The 15,745-nt window shown below is 36.6% G+C and overlaps 1 pseudogene; it reads right to left on the bottom strand.

The window, feature by feature from the left end:
- Nucleotides 1-7,050: 7,050 nt before the first annotated feature.
- On the bottom strand, nt 7,051-13,006 carry LOC105756266 (40S ribosomal protein S27-like pseudogene; annotated as a pseudogene).
- Nucleotides 13,007-15,745: the final 2,739 nt, after the last annotated feature.

The following is a 15,745-nucleotide window of genomic DNA, read 5'->3' as shown; positions in this document are numbered from 1 at the left end:
ATAAAAATATAAACAACATGTTTTTCTCAAAAGTAGGTAACACTATGCCAGCAAAAGCAGAAATAGGTTCTATCAAACACTTGTTGTCCATTTATTGCATATGAAGAGATTTTTTTAAAAAGATGTATGTTAAAATGCATCCAAAACTAGTTGAATCAGGATTTCTGGCGGTGGGGCCTGGGCATTTCTATTTCTTAAAAGCTTCCAAGTTGATTCTAATATTTTTCCTAGTTGAAAACCACTGAATTAGATGAATAAAAATTCAAAATGTTTTCAACAGTGGTAAGAGAACAGAAATCATCCTAAATATATATATGTATGTATATTAAATGAAGCTTCAGTAGGCTATGACCATGTTATTAATAAAATTTCACACTTTCATTATCTTTTCCATTGCAATATTCTCTGGCACTCTAAATCACTAAGGACTGGTTGTAAGAGCTAAAAAAAAAAAAAACAACTTTTTTTTTTATCAGCACAGTCTGTGTGAGGAAATACTCTACCATTACTTTCAGTAAGGATGAATCATCCTGTTCTTCAGGCAGGGGTATATTTTTTAATACTTTGTTATTCATTACTAAGAGATTGTTTCAATTTGCAGGTGGCAAAGATCTCTGCTTACATAGCCCTGAGTTACTCCTTCATTAATAAGTTGCCTACTACCCTTACAGTAAAATAACACGCCTTCAGTAAACTGAAGTAGTTTTAAATTAAACCAGTCTTTAGTACAATGTGTTTCTCTCACATGCTCTAAAATATTCACTAAAATAGGATACAAGTAAGGTATTTGCGATTATAATCTAAAGATTAGATATTTTGAGCAAAAGTCATCATTTGTCATGTTTAGCCTGGGAAATGCATGAACAAAAATGGTCACAGTCAGTAGTAAATGATTTATAAGGAGACAGTTCACAGTTGTATTCAGCTATAAGACTAATGGAGATGAAACTAACTTTTTTATGTTAATAAATTTTTCTTTTTTTAATAAAAAGTATCACAATGGCAATTCAGTATAATCATACATTTAGCCTGAAAGTCAAGTCTTATCCCTGGGAGGAAGCTTCTTGCCTGATGTTCTTGAGGTCTTTGAGAGTATCACCATGAACCCAAATATACCTCCTAGGCTAAATGTCACTGTGTGTGAAATACTACATAAAATTTTCAGACATTTGTGTTTTGAAGAATTCTGATTTTTTCTGAAACTCATGCTTATGGTGGGTACAATTTCTATTATAAATAATAACTGTAAACTATTATGTTGCATTGAATTTTCAAGTGATGATGATAACAATATCTCCAGTCCCACATGCTTCTCTACAATGCGACCTGGTTACTTCCCCATCAGTTGGCAAACTCTAATTACACTCCTCTTTAATTCAGGTGGACATTTTCTTTGAGTAATATAGTACATCAGAAGTGGTGCTATGTGACTTACGAGGCTGGGCCATAAAACCCAATGCAGCTTCCACTTTGTTTACTAAAACATTTACACTTAGAGCTTTGAGCCAACCGGTAGTTTGACTATTAAGAGGCTGTCATCTTGTGACCATGCCAAGCTACATGGAAATGTGACAGGTAGGTGCTCCTGGCTGTCAGTACTAGTCTTCAAGTGATCCCAGCCCAGGTGTCAGACATGTGATTGAAGCCACTTTGGATCCACGAGCCCAGCCCGTCTGCCAGTTGAGCACCATTGCACCACTCAATGACATGAGAGACAAAGGAAGTGCCCAGCTGAGCCCTGTTCAAATTTTTAACCCACAAAATCATAAAAATAATAATAAAAAAGTTGTTTAAAGCCACTAGGCTTTAGTGTAGTTTGTTACACAGCAGTGTCAACCAGAACAACCTTGTGGATTTAGTTGACAAATACCAAATCAACTTGGGGAGAATTACAGCAGAACCATAGTGCCTATGCTTTTTTGTTTGTTTTCAAAAATTAAAATAACAGCTTTTTTGAGCTATAATTTACATACCATAAAATTCACCCATTTTAAGTGTACAATTCAGTGATTTTTAGCAAATTTATAGTACAGCCAGAATGCTCCTTAGAAGCAAGGATGACAAGACTACGTCCCACATACTTTGGACATGTTATCAGGAGGGATCACACCATGCTTGGTAAAGTGGAGGGTCAGCGAAAAAGAGGAAGACCCTCGATGAGATGAATTGACACAGTGGCTGCAACAGTGGGCTCAAGCATAACAATTGTGAGGATGACGTAGGACAGGGCAGTGTTTCATTCTGTTGTACATAGGGTCACTATGAGTCAGAACCAACTCAATGGCACCTAACAACAACAATAGTTATGCAGTTAACATTATAATCCAACTTTATAACATAACTCACCCCTCTAAAAAAAGGACCCTTAAAGGGGGATATTTTAGAATATTTTCCCCAAAAAGATCCCTTGTGCTCATTTGCAGTCACTTCCTTTTCCTAACCCCAAAACCACTTAAATTTAAGTTTTTTCTGTGTTCTGTATGACCGAATCCCTAAGTTTGGACTGACTTTAGAGTCCCAGGAAGTTCAGGACCAGGATATCAAGAAAAATCTGTAAACCTGGGGCTTCCTTGAATACTGGATCTGAGTTATTCTCCTGTCAACAGACCTTTGACACTACCTGATTCTACGAGAGTATGAGTCACTTTAATTTCAGAGTCCCAAACAGTATTTAAGAGCATGGACTTTGGATTTGCCTCTCTTCAAATCTCATTTCCCACACACATTTGCTGTGTGTCACTGGACAAATTACTTAACCTCTCTAATTCATAGTTTTCTCATCTATAAAATGGGGATGATGCTATCTACCACATAAGGCTATTGTGAAGATAAAATCAAACAATGTACTTAATATACTTAGAATAGTGCCCAGCATGGTAATAACAATAAATGGTAGTTGTTATTTAATGAGTGCCTACTATGTGGCTGGCACTACACATGCGCTTTACGTGTCTTAACTTATTTAATCTCAAAATCCCATAAAGCAGGTGCTGTTTGTGTTTATAAATGAGAAAAAGTGTACCTGTGGGCAAATTTGTTAACTTCTGTTTTTCCATTGGAAGGTGCCGAAGCTATACCCCTCAATTAATGGTTGGTTGTTTTGCTGAGCATGAGACTTAATAGGAGCTTATTTGAGCCATAGCTGTCCTTAAGAATTGTAAAACCTAGCATTTCCTTGCCTTTCCAGCTATACCATATCCCAATACACACACAAACATATGTGTGCATGCAAGTTGGGCGCGCACACACACACACACACACTCGCACACATTTTGGATTCGCCAGTACCAATCTTAAACATACTATTCTTGTTGTCAGGTGCTGTCATGTTGGTTCCAACTCATAGTGACCCTGTGTACAACAGAATGAAACACTGCCTGGTCCTGTGCCATCCTGACAATCGTTGTTATGCTTAAGCCCATTATCGTAGCCACTGTGTCAATCCATCTCTTGAGGGTCTTCCTCTTTTTCGCTGACCCTCTACTTTACCAAGTATGATGTCCTTCTCCAGGGAGTGATCCCTCTCCTGCTAACATGTTCAAAGTATGTGAGACATAGTCTAGCTATCCTTGCTTCTTAGGAGCATTCTGGTTGTACTTCTTCCAAGACAGATTTGTTCGTTCTTTTGGAAGTCCATGGTATATTCAATATTCTTCGCCAAAACCACAATTCAAAGGCATCAATTATTCTTCAGTCCTTCTTATTCATTGTCCAGCTTCCCCATGCATATGAGGCGATTGAAAATACCATAGTTAAACATACTAATTTCTTAATAAATGTTTGCTGAATGAGTGGATGCAAGAACAAATGCATGGTGTCATGGGGAAATCTGCAACCAACTTTGGTAGAGCGTGAATGTCCAAGATCAGATTGGCATGGAGGATTCTGGATTCAAGACTGATGATGTTTATAGGCATGGAAAACAGTATTTGTATAGAAAGCCCAAAATATACCAGCCAGTGTGTTTTCAGAGAAGCCCTGGTAGCACAATGATTAAGTGCTGGGCTGCTAACCAAAATGCCGGTAGGGTTTGAACCCACCAGTGACTCCATGGGAGAAAAGACCTGGCAATCTGCTACTGTAAAGATCATGGCATAGCAAACCCTAGGGGGCAATTCTACTCTGTGCTATAGGGTTGCTATGAGTTGGAATTGACTTGAGGATTCCATTGCATACAACTACAACAATGATGTTCTCAGACATTCTGTCTCCTTTAGCAGATGCAAGAATGTTTTAAAAAGCTTTTGTGATGTAGCATATGGAAGTGAATTTTTTTAAAGCTAAGGAACCTAATCATTGAAAGAATTCTTGTAATTAATTCATCAAATATAGGGCAAGGAAAAAGAGAAACTTTTATTTAAATTACCATATACAATGAGCAAATTTTTGAAGCCCATTATAAACTTCTTGTGTATGCTTCAAGGTGAAGGACTTTAAAATCCCACTTTAGCTTTAAAATGCATTGTGTTTCAGAATGACTTGAGAAAGATAACAGTTATCTTAAAACAAATGTAGGATGATAAATATGATAGAACACATAGTAAGGATCATGATATGCAAAGTTTTGCATAATTTGCTTTGTGACCTGGAATGTTTTATAGGCATATTTATTCACCAATAGTGGTCTAAAATTCATATGAATGACTTTTTAGGATTCTAAAAACTTCCTAATTTGAGAGTTCACGATTCCTGGATTATGCTATCCTGGGTAAAACCAGAATAATATTAAATCTGTCTATTTTGGCCTCCAGTCCTATTCTCCCAAAAGGTCTGGTGTAATGTGTTCAGGTAGAAACATTCACCTGGCTTGTCTTGGAAGTAGGTTTAGGTTTTTGCCAAATAATTAGGCTGATAAGGTTGCTGATAAGGTCATGGACAAAAATATTGTTATTTGGAAAAGAATATGGGGAAATGTTTCTTATATGATTTTGTCAATATTTATCCTCCAAAGAAATGTGAGCCTTTAGTTAGTCATGATGCTCCAATTCACACCTTTATCTCTGTGCTGTATTTTAACTTAGTTTTGGTATCATGGCCTTTGCTCACAGCCTCGCTTAATCAGCTTGTCATAAAATTTTAATACACAGGAATGATAAAATTATATAAACACATTTGCTGCTAAACTCTCTGATAAACTTAGTAACAAAAAAGCATCTGGTACTTTATTGCCTACAACTTTCTGTGTATTTCCCTAAAGTTGTAGCTAAACAAGAGTACACTATGTTTTATTTTTTCTAATTAAGTAGAAAAGAAAAGAAAAAAAAAAAAAAACCAGAACCAGAAATTGATGGGTTTCAGATTTAAAGCATTTCTGTTATAATTGCCAGGCAGTCAATTAACCAATTTCTGCAGGATTTAATCTCTCCTTCTTATTGTTATGTTTCTCATTTCCCTCAGTTTTATCCTTCTAAATGAGGTGTTTTTTTCCTTTTCAGAGACCTGATTTATTCACTGTAGGAATGAACAAGACAAATAGATCAGTGATGGGATTTAAATATAGTCCATATGATAATGTTCGGATTTAAAATCTACAAATCTCTTTTTATGGACTATCTTTAGATTCATTCACCCTACAAAGAATCACTACAGTTTAAGGCTATAAGAGATTAAACAGGAGAAAGTATATTAAGAAAAATTAACATATATCCTTGCAAACATGAATAAATTTTCTAACATGAAACACATATACATTACTTATTCATAACTTACTCTTAGTAATTTTGGTAGTAAATTATTCTAAAAACTGCAAAGTATTCCAGAGGGAGGGGCCTCAGAGGGGTTTTGGGGTGCTAGTAATATTTTACTTCTTGGCTTATGTAGTGGTTACATAAGTGTTGTAACTGTGTTTATACCAAATGTTATACCAAAACTTCAGAAGGGAAAAAAATGTTCCTGGGCCATGACTGAATGTTAAGTATTGGACAGCTCCCCAAATTGTCAAAGATTACCTTCCAGAAATTTTGTAAAGATGAGTGAAATATTCCCTACTACCTCACACACAATCAATATTGCTTTGGAAAACCTGAAATTAATATTCTTTGCTGTTGTTCTTTTATGAAAAAGTCTGCCATGATTTTCTTATAACAAGGAAATTGAGTTAGTTCTAAAATTCTAATTATAGGATTTGGAAAAATGTAAGCACGATCTACCTTTTCTTCCATTTATGCCTTTTTAAATTAGTCATATTCTGGTACTCATTAATTCACCAAAAACATGTAAAATGCCTATTATGTGGGACCACTATTCTGGGAATGCAATAATGAGCTGAACCAAACTGAGAAATAAAACAACAATAATAACAAAAATGCTCTACCCATAAGCTGCTCATGGGTTTGTTAAAATACTGGGATTAAACACAATGATGAGTTACATGATTAAGCTCTATATACGCTAGATATTTTGAACGTGAGGAACTGACAGCCTAGTTCTGCTTGATTTGGTCTTAGACAGCATCGCTGACCAAATGGTTATCTGAACTGATACGTCAAAGATTTGTAAAGAAAATATATTATTTGATGTAACAGAAAGTCCAGAGAAACATGGGTTATTTTTTCCAAAGGCTTACCAGTGTTGTCTGATACTCACATTGTTGGCTTCATCTTAGCCCTGGTTCTCTTTTTAATCATAAAATGGCTTCTAAAAGCAACTTTGGCAACAGGCTTCCTTATTCATGTCCAGCGGGAGAGGAAAAAAAAAACGTCACAATTCACTAGAAGAATGCCATATACTTTTTGGCTTAGGCTGTTCTGGAGATTCAGGTGAGTTGATGGATACTTGAACATTTCAGGATTTTGTGATGAAGGAAAATGTAAAGAGTGGGGTGTGGAAGAAAGATGGCTCCTAACAAGGCAACCAATGACTGCCTTTTTTTTTTTTTTTTTTGCCCATTATCAAAACTTCATTGAAAATAGTGACACCAAAACAGGAGATCACTGCCATATATTTTACAAAAATCAAACATTAATTATACTATCTTGGTAGATTATCTAGAATTACTGAACTGATAAGGCTTTCGCTGACGTAACAGAAATTCAAGAAGTTGTACGGATGCTAGTGTGGCTTTCTTCTAAATGAACATCCTTCTGTGAGTCTGGCTTTTCTCGTGTAGGGCGGCACAACACTGTTGAACAACCTACACAAAGAACCACTGTCTGAGCATGGCTGAAAACCATGGTTATATCTTGTAGCAACCTGGACATTTTACATCTATAAAATAAGAATTTGGATTTTGAACTAGTTGTTTCTTTTTATGTTTTTTCTTTTCTACGTCCAAGGAGGGATGTAATGAATCTCTAGCCAAAGGCGTGTTGCTTTTCTTGCCAGCCCAGCTTGTCCATGACTTAATCTGAGGAGACAATGAATAGGCTTCAGAGGGTTCATGGCTCCTGAACTTTTATTAAATATTTTTATCTGTGCATGTATTCATTTTTCTGGGAAAAGAGTCCAAATCTTTCATCATATTCTCAATGAAGTACATGACTCCAAAAGATAAAGAAACAGCGTTGTAAAGAAAGGAACTCAGAATAATCATAATAATCTCCTATAGCACTTTTAGGTTCCAGTAACTTATTTTGTACTGATGACATTTTGGGGAGTCAGGTAGTACGTACACCATCATCATTGTCATGATAATAATCATGCTGTATTATTACACTGTGTGAAGTGAAGTGACTTATCCAGGGCCACACAGCTGGTGACTGTTGTATTTCTTAGGGATTATCATTCATTACTGAATGATTTTCTTTCACTGCTTGCCTCAGTAGAGAGCAGACAAAGAGTAGCAAACATAACATACTCAACCCAGTTTCCATATGATCTTTCCTAATTCAGATGCTTTATAAAAGGAATAGAAAAGTACTTAAAATAGTCTTACTTTAAATCTTAAATAAAAATCCGAAATTAAAAAAAAAGTAATTTTCATCAGAAGCAATTAGTCTGAGCTAATTTGGAGAAAATAAAGGTCTGATTAAGAATTACGAGGGAGGGAGGGTTGGGGTGGGAAAAACACTAAATACATAGTAGAAAAAAATGATTAAATGAGTAAAACATGGGACATGGATATATACATAAACATTTAGTCAAAATGGGGTCATTTGGTGATAGAGTGATTAAAATGTAATGATGGAAGTATCTAAGCAGTTTTCTAATATGGAAATATGGCAAAGCAATTTTAAATTCTCTTTCATTGGATAAGTATTCTCAGACTATAAGGGATTACTCTACCTCAAGTAGAAAAATTAGAATTGTTTATTTTAAATGTGAGTTAATAATCCAATTTTCATTCAGTCAAGCAATCAGCTCCCTATTTTTTTAATACTGATTTCAAGATTGATATTATTTCTTTTTTTTTTTTTCCAGCTGGGCAGAGTAACATTTAACAGAGATATTAGCAAGCAGCTAGTTCTGTTTACCATATGTATTTAAAGCACCATATTCCGGTGCTACATGTCCAAATGTTTGTACTGAATGCTTCCATAATATCAATAATGATTGACTATTCAAAATTAGATGTAGCCCCAATTTCTCAAATGCTTGAGTGATCATTTTCTTTAGTAATTGAGTTCCTTATAGAATTCTATTGCTCTGATTACTCGCTCAGTAATCTAAGCATATTAATTTGAAATGCTGCATGAGCGTGTGGCCAGGATAATGGCAGTGAAATAATTGCAGGGAAGTCTTTTACAACAGACTTATTTTCATCTAATAAACTCTTCCTCAATGGTTACCCGCCATGCAATGAATGTGATATGAATTCTAAAATGTATGTGCATTAAAATATCTGTTGAGAGAGTTGAAGATTAGATATTCCAGAAGATGTTGAATAGTCACTTTTAAAAAGAAGTTATTTAAAAAATAGTGTTTTCTTTTTCTTTTCGGCGTATTAGGGGTTCTGGATTTTAAGTGGAAGGCACATAATTTGTTGCACAACCACCAGGTGCTAGGTGCTTTTCCTATGCACAGGTTATCTTCACAGCAACATTGTCTAAATAAAAGTTAGCAGCCCTATTATTATTCAGGAAAGTAAAAGGGAGCTCAAGAGTGGTGGAGTTATTTGTCCAAAGTCTCATAACTAGACTCAAAGTCAGTTCTGTCTGATTCTAGACCATTTTACTCTTCTTTTCCTGCCTCATCAGAAAGGCTTAACTATAATTTTGGGGTTATATCCCTGCATTTTACACATATGAATAAGAGCTCAGGTTTCAAAGTACAGAGTTTTATTAGATAATGCTTCCTAAGGGGACAGGAAGTCCATAAATATTATAAATATATGTATATATACATATATATGTGTATATATATGCATGTATGTATGTTGCTGTTAGGTGCCGTTGAGTTGATTCCTACTCATAGTGACCCTATGTACAACAGAAACACTGCCCAGTCTTGTGCCATCCTCACAATCACTCTGATGCTTAAGCTCATTGTTGCAGCCACTGTATCAATCCATCTCGTTGAGGGTCTTCTTTTTCCCTGACCCTCTACCAAGCATGATGTCCTTCCCCAGGGACTGGTCCCTCCTGATAACCTGTCCAAAGTACGTAAGATGTAGTCTCGCCATCCTTGTTTCTCAGGAGCATTCTGGTTGTACTTCTTCTAGGAGAGATTTGTTCCTTCTTTTGACAGTCCATGCTATATTCAATATTCTTCTCCAACACCACATTTCAAAGTCATCAATTCTTCTGTCTTCCACGTTCATTGTCCAGCTTTCACATGCACATGAGGTGATTGAAAATACCGTGGCTTGGGTCAGGCACACCTTAGTCTTCAAGGTGACAGCTTTGCTTTTTAACACTTTAAAGGAGTCTTTTGAAGCAGATTTGCCCAATGCACTGTCTTTTGATTTCTTGACTGCTGCTTCAATGCGTGTTGATTGTGGATCCAATTAAAATGAAATCCTTGACAACTTCAGTGTTTTCTCCGTTTATCATGATGTTGCTTACTGGTCCAGTTGTGAGAATTTTTGTTTTCTTTATGTTGAGGTGTAATTCATACTGAAGGCTGTGGTCTTTGATCATCAGTAAATGCTTCAAGTCCTCTTCACTTTCAGCAGGCAAGGTTGTGTTATCTGCATAACGCAGGGTGTTAATGAGTCTTCCTCCAATCTTGATGCCCTGTTTTTCTTCGTATAATCCAGCTTCAAAGATTATTTGCTCAGCATAAGATTGAATAGGTATGGTGAAAGGATGCAACCCTGATGTACACCATTCTTGATTTTAAACTACTCAGTATCCCCTTGTTCTGTTCGAACGACCGCCGCTTAATCTAGGTACAGGTTCCTCACGAGCGCAATTAAGTGTTCTAGAATTCCCATTCCTCACAATATTATCCATAATTTGTTATGATCCACACAGTCGAATGCCTTTGCATAGTCAATAAAACACAGGTAAACATCTTTCTGGTACTCTCTGCTTTCAGCCAGGATCCATCTGACATCAGCAATGATATTCCTGGTTCCACGTCCTCTTCTGAATCTGGCTTGAACTTCTGGCAGTTCCCTGTCAATATAGTGCTGCCGCTGCTTTTCACTCATCTTCGGCAAAATTTTACTTGCATGTGATATTAATGATATTGTTCAATAATTTTCACATTCAGTTGGATCACCTTTATTGAGAATAGGCATAAATATGGATCTCTTCCAGTTGGTTGGCCAGGTAGCTGCCTTCCAAATTTCTTGGCATAGATGAGTGAGCACTTCCAGCACTGCATCTGTTTGTTGAAACATCTCAGTTGGTATTCCACCAATTCCTGGAGCCTTGTTTTTCTCCAGTGTCTTCAGTGCAGCTTGGACTTCTTCCTTCAGTACCATCAGTTCCTGATCATACTGCTGCCTCCTGAAATGGTTGAACATTGACCAATTCTTTTTGGTATAGTGACTCTGTGATTCCTTCCACCTTCTTTTGATGCTTCCTGCATTGTTTAATCTTTTCCCCGTAGAATCCTTAAATATTGCAACTCGAGGCTTGAATTTTTTCTTCAGTTCTTTCAGCTTGAGAAATGCCGAGTGTGTTCTTTCCTTTTGGTTTTCTATCTCCAGGTATTTGCACATATCATTATAATACTTTGTCTCCTCAAGCTCCTCTTTGAAATCTTCCATTCAGCTCTTTGACTTCATCATTTCTTCCTTTTGCTTTAGCTACTCGACGTTCAAGAGCAAGTTTCAGAGTCTCTTCTGACATCCATTTGGGTCTTTTCTTTCTTTCCTGTCTTTTTAATGACCTCTTTCTTCATGTGTGATGTCCTTGATGTCATTTCACAACTCATCTGGTCTTCAGTCATTAGTGTTCAACATGTCAAATCTATTCTTAAGATGGTCTCTAAATTCAGGAGGGATATACTCAGGGTGGTACTTTGGCTCTAATTTTCTTCAGTTTCAACTTGAACTTGCATATGGGCAATTGATGATCTGTTCTGCAGTCGGCCTTGGCCTTGTTCTGATTATATTGAGCTTTTCCATTGTCTCTTTCTAGAGATGTAGTTGATTTGATTCTTGTGTATTCCATCCGGCAAGGTCCATGTGTATAGTCGCCATTTATGTTGTTGAAAAAAGGTATTTGCAATGAAGAAGTCGCTGGTCTTGCAATAGTCTATCATGCGATCTCCAGCATCGTTTCTACCACCAAGGCCATATTTTCCAACTACCAATCCTTCTTTGTTTTCAACTTTCACATTCCAATCACCAGTAATTATCACTGCATCCTGATTACACATTCGATCAATTTCAGATTGCAGAAGTTGGTAAAACTCTTCAATTTCTTCATCTTTAGCCTTAGTGGTTGGTGCATAAATTTGAATAATAGTCATATTAACTGGTCTTCCTTGTAGGCATCTGGATTTTATCCTATCACTGACAGTGTTATACTTCAGGATAGATCTTGAAATGTTCTTTTTGACAGTGAATGCAACACCATTCCTCTACAAGTTGTCATTCCCAGCATAGTAGACCATAAGATTGTCTGATTCAAAATGGCCAATACCAGTCCATTTCAGCTCACTAATGCCTAGGATATCACTGTTCATGCGTTCCATTTAATTTTTGACGATTTCCAATTTATATATACATATACACACATTTCCATATATATAGACATACGCATGTATGTATATACATACCAAAAAAACCTGTTGCCATCGAATCTTTTCCAACTCATAGTGACCCTATAGGGCAGAGTAGAACTGCCCCATACGGTTTTCAAGGAGCAGCTGGTGGATTCAAATATGTGTGTGTGTGTGTATAATCATCTGATTCACTTTGTATAATTCCAAGGAGTATTTCTAATGCCTTATTATACTTGAAAGATGCTGAAATTTTAGCACTGCTGTTATCAAGGACACAGGTTCTGCTGCTGTTGTTGTTTATTTTTAATTCTGTCCTAAAAGCAGTTCAGCGTCTTAAATTTCATTAGATTCTGATTAAGTTAAGCCCTTGTCGACTTTCAGGGAAACATTCATTTGGTAAGCATTTACTCGACTTTATTACCTTAGTGAATCTGTAGTCCCTCAATTAATCTGTTAATTAACTTAGTTGCTCTTTAACAACTTTAAACATAAGTAAAGTCTTAATATGTCAAATTATACCATGTTAAAACATAAAACTTATAACATTAGAATAACATAGCACATATATGGTATTAATAAAACAGTACATATTTATAGTAGCCCACAGAGTTTATAAAAGATATATTACCACCATCAGTCTATATTGCTGTTCTAATTATCTCATATTAAAATTCTATGAGAGTTTTTTATTTAGTTTCTGGTAGCAGTGCTCACTGCTGCTTTTCCTATCTGGGTTTAAGAAATTTAAACAAATATATAAAAATAACAAAAACAAAATGAGTTTTTTAGATTTGTTGTCAAGTAATGATAATAATAATATACTGATGCTGTACTTTACAGTTTTCAAGTCACTTTACCGTAATCATTCTGTTTGATTCTTGCAACATCACAGGGATGTTATGTAGGGCACATAACCATCATCTACCTGTGACTGAAAAACTGGCCTCATGGCTGGCAAAAGTTGGATAGGAAAAAAAGAAGAGTAACGCAGAAGACTAATGCGGTTTTTTTTTTTCCTTGTCTTTAGCTATTGTTTTCTATGTCCCAATGCTTATCTCCTTCATAGTACCCTCCAGCCTTTTCCCTTATCCTCACTCCTATCCCCATGCATTCTTACCCATTCCACCCTTGAGCTCCTAGGACTCAGGATATAATAGCCTGAATCTTATTTTCTCTCTGACAGGTAGATGTAATTCCTTTCAATGCAAAAAATCCTACAGTTAAAAATCATTTTAATTTTTTCCTTGCCAGTGGAGTTTTAAGGAGGGTGTTGAGGGACTGGAGGATCAGAGTACATTTTCTCTAAATGTCTTATTTCTTATTTGTTCACTACTACTAAGGGGGAAAAAAAAGATCTGTACTTGAAACTGCATTTTATTCCCCTGAGATAGTAGGTAAGGAATCTGGTAGGCTAATTCCTGGCATCTGCAAGGGAAAAAAAAAGAAAGAATGAGGTGACTGTGAAAGCTGCCTGACAGATCGACCCAGGCAGGAGATAATAGCCTTTCATTATCCCACACACCTGGGATTCCAGTCCCTATGTCTCCCCGCTTACCTCACTTTACAGCCCCATCACTTTCATGGACCCAGACCTGCTCACCTACTGCCTTAGGAGGCAGAAACAGCTACTTCAGGTAGGGCTATCTTTGAGGAAAATCCCACCCTGCCTATTTGAAGAAGGGATTGAGGATGTGAGATTCCGAATGAGATCTTGAAAACATGAGTGTATACTGTTTTCCTGGCCTCTTGCTTTGGAACCACAAATGAATTTATCCTGGTAGTGTAATAGTTTAGTGCTCTTAGAGAACAAGTAGGTGTTAAATGGTGTGGCTTGAGAAATGGGCTGGCATTTTTGCGTAAGTAGATACATTCTAGTTTACTCTTGTTGTTGTTAGGTGCATTGAAGTCAATTCCAACTCATACCACCCTGTGTACAACAGAACGAAAAACTGCCCAGTCCTGTGCCATCCTCACAATTATTGCTGTGTTTGAGCCCATTGTTGCAGCTACTGTGTCTTATCTATCTCTTTGAAGGCCTTCCTCTTTTTTGCTGACTTCTACTTTACCAAGCGTAATGTCCTTCTCCAGGGACTGGTTCCTCCTGATAACACGTCCAAAGTATATGAGATGAAGTCTCTCCATCCTCCCATCTAAGGAGCATTCTGGCTGTACTTCTTCCAAGACAGATTTGTTTGTTTTTCTGGCAGTCCATGGTATAGTCAGTTTTCTTTAGCAGCACCATAATTCAAATGCATCAGTTCTTCAGTCTTCCTTATTCATTGTCCAGGTTTCAAATGCATATGAGGCGATTGAAAATACCATGGCTTGGGTCAGGCGCACCTTGATCCTCAAGGTGACATCTTTGCTTTTTAACTCTTTAAAGAGGTCTTTCACAGCAGGTTTGCCCAATGCGTTGTGTTATTTTATTGCTTGACCGCTGCTTCCATGGGCATTGATTGTGGATCCCAGTAAAATGAAATCCTTGACAACTTCAATATTTTCTCCGTGTATCATAATGTTGCTTATTGGCCCAGTTGTGGGAATTTTTGTTTTCTTTATGTTGAGATGTAATCCATGCTGAAGGCTGTAGTTTTTCATCTTCATCAATTAATGCTTCTAGTCCTCTTCACTTGCAGCAAGCAAGTTGTGTCATCTGCATAATCATAGGTTGTTAATGAGTCTTCCTCCAATCCTGGTGCCTTGTTCTTCTTCATATAGTCCAGCTAGATTATTGTTACTGACTTAGAAATCAGCCTATGGAAGCAATAACTTATAGGTATTTGAGCTTCAGTTTTCTCAGTCATAAACTGAAAGGGTTGTGTGAAATGTAATTGTGTGTTTCAAATTTAAAATCCACAGCTTCCTGTAACAAATAATATGCCACTTACGTAAAGTTGTTTCATCATTTGGTCATACTACTTTCAGTTATAGCTATATTCCACTGAACATGAATTTAAATGTTTATGCTTGCTACAGAGCTATCATTAAAAAGGTTGCATTTTAAATTTATTTGGAAAATTTGAAAGAGTTAGGCCAGTGCTATTTTAAAACAAATTAACCTCAAAGCAAAAATAATAACATAATGATAACAAAAACAACAAAACAAGCTAGAACAAACTAAACCAAGGTGAAGTGAATTGCAGGGCCTGAGGATGTTTAAAATGGAGACGACTGAAGAGGGGAACGCTGTTTGTTATTATCATTGGAAGGCTCTGATGTATGAAAAATAAATTAGACTTTGGCTGTGCAAAAATGGAAACAATGGGTAAAAATTATTACAAGTTGACATATTTTCTATCCTATATGAGGAGGAAATTTCTAGCAATTAGATTTGTCCCACAAAATGAACAGCCTGAAGTGGTGTTGAGCTCATGGTCCTGAGATGTTGGAGATAACATAGTCCTCAGTGATGTAATAGCTGGGATTGTTGAATCTGCATCAGAAGTTTGGAATGTCTCTGATCCCTGGCCCTGATGCCAAGTGAACATTGAAGTACTGGAAGAATTAGTTCTTGTGGCTCTGCTTACCAATGGCATGTGGCAAAATGCCATCAACTGACAAAGCTATGAGAATCTTTCACCTCAGCATCCTCCTTTTCCATTATTTCAGCTTCAGGAGAGAAATAGCCTGGCAAGACATAAATGAAAAAAAAAAAACAAAACAGAAGTCTTTTAAGCAAAACCTTTGG

The sequence above is a fragment of the Trichechus manatus genome, unplaced genomic scaffold (assembly GCF_000243295.1).
Source record: "Trichechus manatus latirostris isolate Lorelei unplaced genomic scaffold, TriManLat1.0 scaffold00041, whole genome shotgun sequence".
NCBI classification, from domain to species: domain Eukaryota; kingdom Metazoa; phylum Chordata; class Mammalia; order Sirenia; family Trichechidae; genus Trichechus; species Trichechus manatus.
The sequence above is the reverse complement of the archived record's forward strand: the minus strand, read 5'-3'. Positions and strand labels throughout refer to the sequence as shown.